This window comes from Schistocerca gregaria, chromosome 4 (genome assembly GCF_023897955.1).
Source record: "Schistocerca gregaria isolate iqSchGreg1 chromosome 4, iqSchGreg1.2, whole genome shotgun sequence".
Lineage (NCBI taxonomy): Eukaryota > Metazoa > Arthropoda > Insecta > Orthoptera > Acrididae > Schistocerca > Schistocerca gregaria.
The window spans coordinates 669,009,763-669,017,477 of record NC_064923.1 but is presented as its reverse complement, the minus strand read 5'-3'; positions in this window follow the sequence as shown (position 1 = coordinate 669,017,477).

Sequence of the window (7,715 nt, the reverse complement as noted above, 5' to 3'; positions counted from 1 at the left end):
GGACTCATCTGGTACTGAGAAGAAGAAGAAGAAGAAGAAGAATTTAGGTAGCTGGTACTGAAAGAAATAGGCAACACCAAGACGTGAGTAATTATTTACAAATAAATATATGTATGAAAGTAATAGTGTGAATGTTATGTGTGAATATAAAGAAGTAAAATGTTGATGAAATTGAGGTACTGTGCTACCAAGGTATAAAAACAAGGGGTCAGACAGTGCATTGAAGAATGCAAGTAACAGATATGAAGGCACAATACAAGTGGTCAAGACACAATTACTCATGATCATGGCTTATCTGCTTCCATGAGCATTTCTTTTCACACAATTTTCGTAGCAAAGTATTCACATATAAACATAGTACATAGGAGCTGTATCTTGCAGAGGAAAGTATAAGATAAGTACACTGAAATACAATCATTACAGGTACTTTTAAGCAAATGACATTAATAAACTTGTACGACCCTGTGATATTAGAAGTTTATCTATATTGCTGCAAACACTGCGTAAATAGTTTTTCACAAAACACAAAGAAGCATTCACAGAGAATTTGCTCAATTATTGTGTGATGTGTAAACGATGGATTTCAGCAGGAGAAGATAAATGCATCTTTCCATTCCTTATCATAACTCCCAGTAGATTCGCAGATCACCTACTGGTAGAACTGAGAGAGGTATGGCTAAGCATAGTTATGCTTGCTTGCATTGGAAATGCTAGAGTGAAGTTATCTATTTCTTTTGTTAACTATCTGGAATTACAAACGCTTGAGTTAAGTGAGTTCACGCATTTCATCAAATTGCATTTTACGTATATTGTTTTTTCAGTGCTGACATGTAACATGTTTTGCAGAATATGTATTTAGATAAAGATTATGTCCTGAGTTTAAAAGTTAAAGATAGTACTAGCTCATCATAAAAGTTATAAACATATATGATTGATTAATGATGAAAATAAATATAAAATAGTTTGTGTTGTGATAGTGCCACGACATTTAACAGTGCCGCCACGACAGTACGCACAAACGGCGATAGAGGCGCTCCGCAAATCAGATGAGCGCGGGAGCGCCACCTAGCTACGAACGGCACCGGCCGCATGTCACGGCACAGCAGTCGAATACGAGAGACTGAGTTGTAATCATGTGATCAGCTATTGTTTCTAAGAGAGAGTGTGAAAATCCACGCAATTATTGTGATTAAAGGTTATAACACTTTTTGGCGACGAGGATGGGATGTCGGACATGGATGTTCACTGTGTGCTTTCTCAAACAAATAAGTTGTTTGTTACTGTTCGTGTTCTGAATAAAGACATCCGCATGCAAGTGGACACTGGCTCTGCAGTAACTCTCATTAATTCTCGCACGTATTTGGCGTTGGGCTCCCCTCCTTTGTCTCCAGTTACGCGCAATCTGAGGACTTATAATCAGCAGAAAATTCCTATCATGGGCCAGTTTGATGCTTCCACTGCCTACAAGTCTGTTGTTCGGCCCCTCACGTTTTATGTGGTGGATCATGCGGGCACTGAAAACCTGTTCGGTTATGATGCTTTCCAGTTGTTTGGGTTCTCCATTGATGATGATGTGCACCTCATATCTGAGGACATTCCGTATCAACAGCTTGATGGATTGTGTTGTGAATTTTCGTCCGTGTTCTCTGCTGGTCTGGGTTGTGCCAAGGATTTTGCAGCCCACATTACTCTTAAACCTACGGCTCGCCCTAAGTTTTTCCGGGCACGCCCTATTCCAGTGGCGTTGCGTGCACCTGTCAAGGCTGAGCTAGACAGGTTAACAGCTTCAGGGATTCTCCTTCCGGTTACCTCCAGCGAATGGGCATCGCCGATCGTGGTGGTTTCTAAACCAAACGGGAGTCTGCGATTGTGTGGTGACTTTAAAGCCACTGTCAACGCTCAGAGCGTCATTGACACTTATCCTCTTCCTCGTCCTGAGGAGTTGTTTACCAAGCTCGCTGGGGGCCAGTTCTTTTCCAAACTTGACTTATCGGAGGCGTACCATCAGTTGCCGTTGGACGCTCCTTCCAAGGAATTTCTCGTTATCAACACTCCTTGTGGGTTGTATCAGTACCAGCGATTACCATTTGGCGTCGCTAGCGCACCGGCCATTTTTCAGCGGTTTTTGGAACAACTCACGGCTTCCGTTCCCGGCTGCATAAACTATCTGGATGACATTGTTGTCACGGGAGCCTCCACTGCGGAGCACCTTCGTAATTTACGTTCACTGTTTCGGGTTTTGCATTCGGCTGGGTTGAGGTGCAATCTGGACAAGTCACAGTTCTTCCAACCCTCCATTGAGTATCTTGGTTTCCAGTTGTCCCGTGAGGGCATACGCCCTCTCCGTGAGCACGTTGCGGCCATTAACGCTCTACCCCGGCCGTCTACGGTCAAAGAACTTCAGGCGTTTCTAGGCAAGATTGCTTATTATCACAAATTCATTCCATCCGCAGCGGCGGTAGCTTATCCTCTGCATCAGCTGTTACGCAAAAACGTCCCCTTCTGTTGGTCCGACGGGTGTGAGCAGGCTTTTGTCCGCCTGAAGGCTCATTTGCAGTCGGCGCCTTGTCTTGCCACATTCCGTCCGGGTCAGCACTTGGTTCTGGCGACTGACGCGTCACAGTATGGCCTAGGGGCTGTTCTCGCCCATCGGTATGAGGATGGGTCGGAACGACCCATTGCCTATGCTTCCAAGACCCTCAACGAGGCGCAACGGCGTTACTCTCAAATCGAAAAGGAGGCGCTCGCTATCATTTATGCTCTAAAAAAGTTCAGCGTTTTTTTGTATGGTTCTAAGTTTCACCTCATCACCGACCACAAACCGCTGGTCTCTCTGTTCAGCCCCTCGGCGTCACTTCCGGATAAGGCAGCTCACCGCCTGCAACGTTGGGCCTTATACTTGTCTCGTTTTCATTATGAGATTCACTATCGCCCAACGGCCCAGCACGCAAACGCGGATGCATTGTCGCGATTGCCGATGGGCCCCGACCCTGTTTTCGATCGCGATGAACTCCTCTGTTTCCACATTGATGAGGAAGAACGTCGTGCAGTCGAGGGCTTTCCACTTACAGGTTCGCAGGTCGCGTCAGCTACTGCGCGGGACCCGGTCCTGCGTCGGGTGATCGGTTTTGTTCAACGAGGTTGGCCAGACAGGACCGGGGGCCGGGCATCAGATCCCCTTCGCAACTACCATGCCTTGCGCCTTCGTCTGTCTGTTCGTGATGGTGTTGTTCTTCTGGCCACGGATGGCGCATCTCCACGGGTCGTGGTGCCAGCCTCTCTTCGCAAAGATGTTCTCAAACTGTTGCACGGAGGCCATTGGGGTATTTCTCGGACTAAGTCCCTGGCCCGCAGGCACGTTTATTGGCCCGGAATTGATTCGGACATCGCCCATATGGTTGCTGCATGTGGCCAGTGTGCTCAACAACTGGCGGCACCTCGTACAATGCCCTCTCCGTGGCCTGATCCAGCTCAGCCATGGGAACGGGTGCACGCCGACTTTGCTGGCCCCTTCCTCGGTACTTATTGGCTACTGTTGATTGACGCCTTCTCGAAGTTTCCATTTGTTGTTAGATGTCCGTCACCCACCACTGCGGCGACGACGCTGGCTTTGTCCAAAATCTTTGCGCTAGAAGGTCTTCCATCCACGATCGTCACGGACAATGGCCCTCAGTTCTCTTCGCAGGCCTTCCGTGATTTTTGTACTGGACAAGGGATTCATCATGTTACAGCACCTCCCTTCCATCCGCAATCGAATGGGGAGGTCGAGCGCCTTGTCCGCACTTTCAAATGCCAGATGAAAAAATTCCTTAGTGATTTTTCCACAGATGACGCCCTGCTGCAATTTCTGAGTTCTTATCGCTTCACGCCTCTGGGTGATCGCAGCCCTGCTGAACTCTTGCATGGCCGCCAACCGCGCACTCTACTGCACCTGCTTCACCCTGTCAGGCCTTGTACTGTGTCCCCTAGTGCGGGAAAATACTCGGTGGGCGCCGACGTGTGGGCACGAGGGTATGGATCTCACCCTAAATGGATTCCAGGGGTGGTCAAGGCTCTTCGTGGCCGCCGGCTTTGTGAAATCCGTACGGGCGACGGCACGGTTGTTCGCCATTACGACCAGATGCGCCCACGAGTGGTGGCCACGCCTGTGCCACCGCCCCATCCTTCGCCTCCACCAGCTCGAGACGCCAGTCCTGTCGCTGCTGCCGATCTACCGTCCGTATTGATGCAGCCACCGTCGCTGCCGCTTCCAAGTACTCCGGAACCGGCCCCAGTCGCGACGCCGCCTTCTCCGGGACCCATCTCGCTGGAGCACACTCCCAGGTCAATGACACCTATGGATGCTGCTCCGGAGTTTTCACCCATCATCTCATCCAGGAGGCACGTTCCTCGCACGAGCTTCCGTCCTGGACATTTTCGACCATACTCCCGTGTCTCTGCGCGGGATCTCCTCGGGGCCTCACAAGAGGCCATGGATGTGTCTGCGCTGTCCATGTCTCCAAGGAAGTGAGTGTTTATTTTTTTCAAGGGGGGAAAAGTGTTGTGATAGTGCCACGACATTTAACAGTGCCGCCACGACAGTACGCACAAACGGCGATAGAGGCGCTCCGCAAATCAGATGAGCGCGGGAGCGCCACCTAGCTACGAACGGCACCGGCCGCATGTCACGGCACAGCAGTCGAATACGAGAGACTGAGTTGTAATCATGTGATCAGCTATTGTTTCTAAGAGAGAGTGTGAAAATCCACGCAATTATTGTGATTAAAGGTTATAACAGTTTGTCACTGAAATGTTGCCTTATGAATTTTGAAGGCAAAAATGACTTCTTAAATAATATTTGTTTGCATTTAAATATTATCAGGCAAACATTGAAAATAATGTTACAGATTCATGTATGAAATTCTGCATAAGTGAAATGTATTAGACCTGCTGTGTCAGGTAATATTAAAATACCATTTGTGTGTTGTAATAAGTTGCAAATTTATGTCTAATTCCTTTATGCAAGTAATGTAAAACCTTATGCACTTGTACAAAGACATGTAGGGAATACTGTATGTGAAAAGGTTGTTTAACTTACTTGAAAAGAAAAGGGACTTCAAGAAAAACTGTCCACATGTCATAAATTTAGTACATGTTGAATGAGGAATACACACTTGTGTGAAGCAGCAATGAAACCTGCATATGCCTACAATGAAGAAAACATTGTAAGTGCCCCCTGTAGTGGCACTGGATGTCAAACTTTACTTCAAAGGAGGAATTAAAGCAGGTAACTTATGGACTTATCTGGAATATGGTGAGCTCTCAATGTGGTAATGATGTTACAGGAGGACCTTTTGGACACTGAAATATGTGATGGATGATGTGGGCTATATAACCTTGGTCAGAACTTTACAACTTCTCCATTGCAGCATCAAACTTTTTAACCAAACACACATCAATGTGCACTTATCCTACAGAGCTATCCTCTGGACACTATAATGACATGTGGTTTGTCATTGTCTACAGAGTTATAGATCCAAGGCCAAACTATTCTCTGTAGTTGCTCCAATGGTACTGCAAGGCATGTGCACAATGAACACCGTTTAACATACAGACATGTTGCCACACAACTTATGGGTAGTGGTTATGCATCAGTAACAGAGAAGAAGTTTTTTAGTCATGATCTCTCATAAAACTGAACTTTAAAAGGTTTGTAAATGTCATGGATGTTAATTGTAATATAAATAAAGCTGACACATGCAGGGGATAAATAAGATACAAACTTGGCCACAAATAAAGGGATTTGATCCCCAGCCAGGCCAAAAAGTAGTTTAAGTGGTACTTTAATATGAAATTTTATTTTTTATGTTATGTGTGTTTATAAAATGCACCACAGTATTACACTGTCATCCAATAATCATGAACAATATCAATATACAGTAGTGGAACATTTGTGACAGATCTTATTTTGGTTTGCCCATAAAGCATATGTCATTTAATAAGTAGAATATATCTTCAAGAAAGGGTGCCCATTTCTTTCATTTCTAAATTATTCATCCATAAAATGATATCTGGAAGCACAGCAACCTGCAATCTTTGAGTATAATGGCGCTCTCATTTATGATTGTTTCAACTGAATTCCTTGTCATGGAAAGGGACAATGTTCTCTTCTCTCCAAGAAAGAACAGGTAAATATTATTTTGTTAAAGGGAGAATTAACATATTAAATGTATTAATCAGTTAAACTGTTTCAGTGCTAATCGTAGTGAAAGACTGTGATGGTCTGGACTTAGATGTGAACTGTCTGAACTGTGAAAGTATCCACCAGTCACACCCGTTGAAATAATCCACATTATTTGCACCTCCCTTAAGTCACCAGCACTTAAATGACCAGTATATGCAAAGGAAATAAGATTAGGAAATGAGACACTAAAAACAGTGGATAGGCTTCCCTATTTGGACAGAAGAAATAAGTGACGTCCGAAGTAGAGAGGACATAAAATGCACACTGGCAATAGCTTGAAAAGCATGAGAGATTGTTTAAAATCTAGTATCAATTTCAGTGTTAGGGAGCCTTTCTGCAGATATTTGTGTGGAGTAGAGCCTTGCTTGGAAGTGAAACATGAATGTTAAGCTGTCAAGACAAGAAGAGAACAGACGGTTTTGAAATGTGAATGCTGAAAATTAAGACTGGTAGACTGAATAACAAAAATATGGTACTGAAACAAATAAGGGGAAAAAAGAAATTTATGGCACACCTTGACTAAAAGAGCTGATTTTGTTTGATTGGAAAAATTCTGAGGTGTCAAAGAACTGTTGATTTGATAATAGAAGGAAGTGTGTGTGTAGGGGGCAGGGGGGGAGGGGGGGGGGGGGGGATGCGATAGTTGTGCAGAGATGAAGGCGCTTACATGGAGCGCTGAATCAAATCTCTCTCTCTGGACTGAAGACCACAACAGCAGTAACAACTCTGTACAATCTCTCCATGCACTTTTAGAATATTCTAAGTGTTGCAATGATATGTCAATGCCTCTGCATATTCTTGTTAATTTTTTAAGCTGGTATTTGATTTTGTTTGTCACCCATTGATCATGTTTGGATAGCACCTTCAGTATTGTGAGCATATTAGGACTGCTGGATGCCCCATGATAATTCTGAGCTCTTAGGTGCTTGGAAAACTCCATAGAAGCTTGTGAATTCTGTCCACATACTGTCATCATTTTGGGAAACCACTGGCATCATGGGCTTTATAAGTGAGAGCAGATAATCAAGCCCAATACAGCACTGAATGACATGTAATGAACTGAAATAAGAATTAAACAAAATCAGGTACTCATATTGTAATATCAAAATCATAATCAAGTCCATTTCTGATGGTAGGCTCATTAACAAAGTACAACACAACTGAAAGCATTTTTCTTACTGACACCAATGTACAGCCAATACAGAACTGTAACTCATGGACGGAGTGTAGAGTTGCTTATATAAGCAATGAATATTCCAAAATATACACTGAAGCACCAAGGAAACTAGTATAGTCACACATACTCAATTACAGAGATATGTAAAGAGACAGAATATGGCACTGTGGTCGCCAACACCTATATAAGACAACAAGTGCTGCTAGTGGCAGGTTGTTATGATTTAAGTGAGTTTGAACATGGTGTTATAGTCTCTTCTGAGTTTAAACAGTTCCACCAGCCACCAAACTCCTCAGACATGAACATTATTGAGCA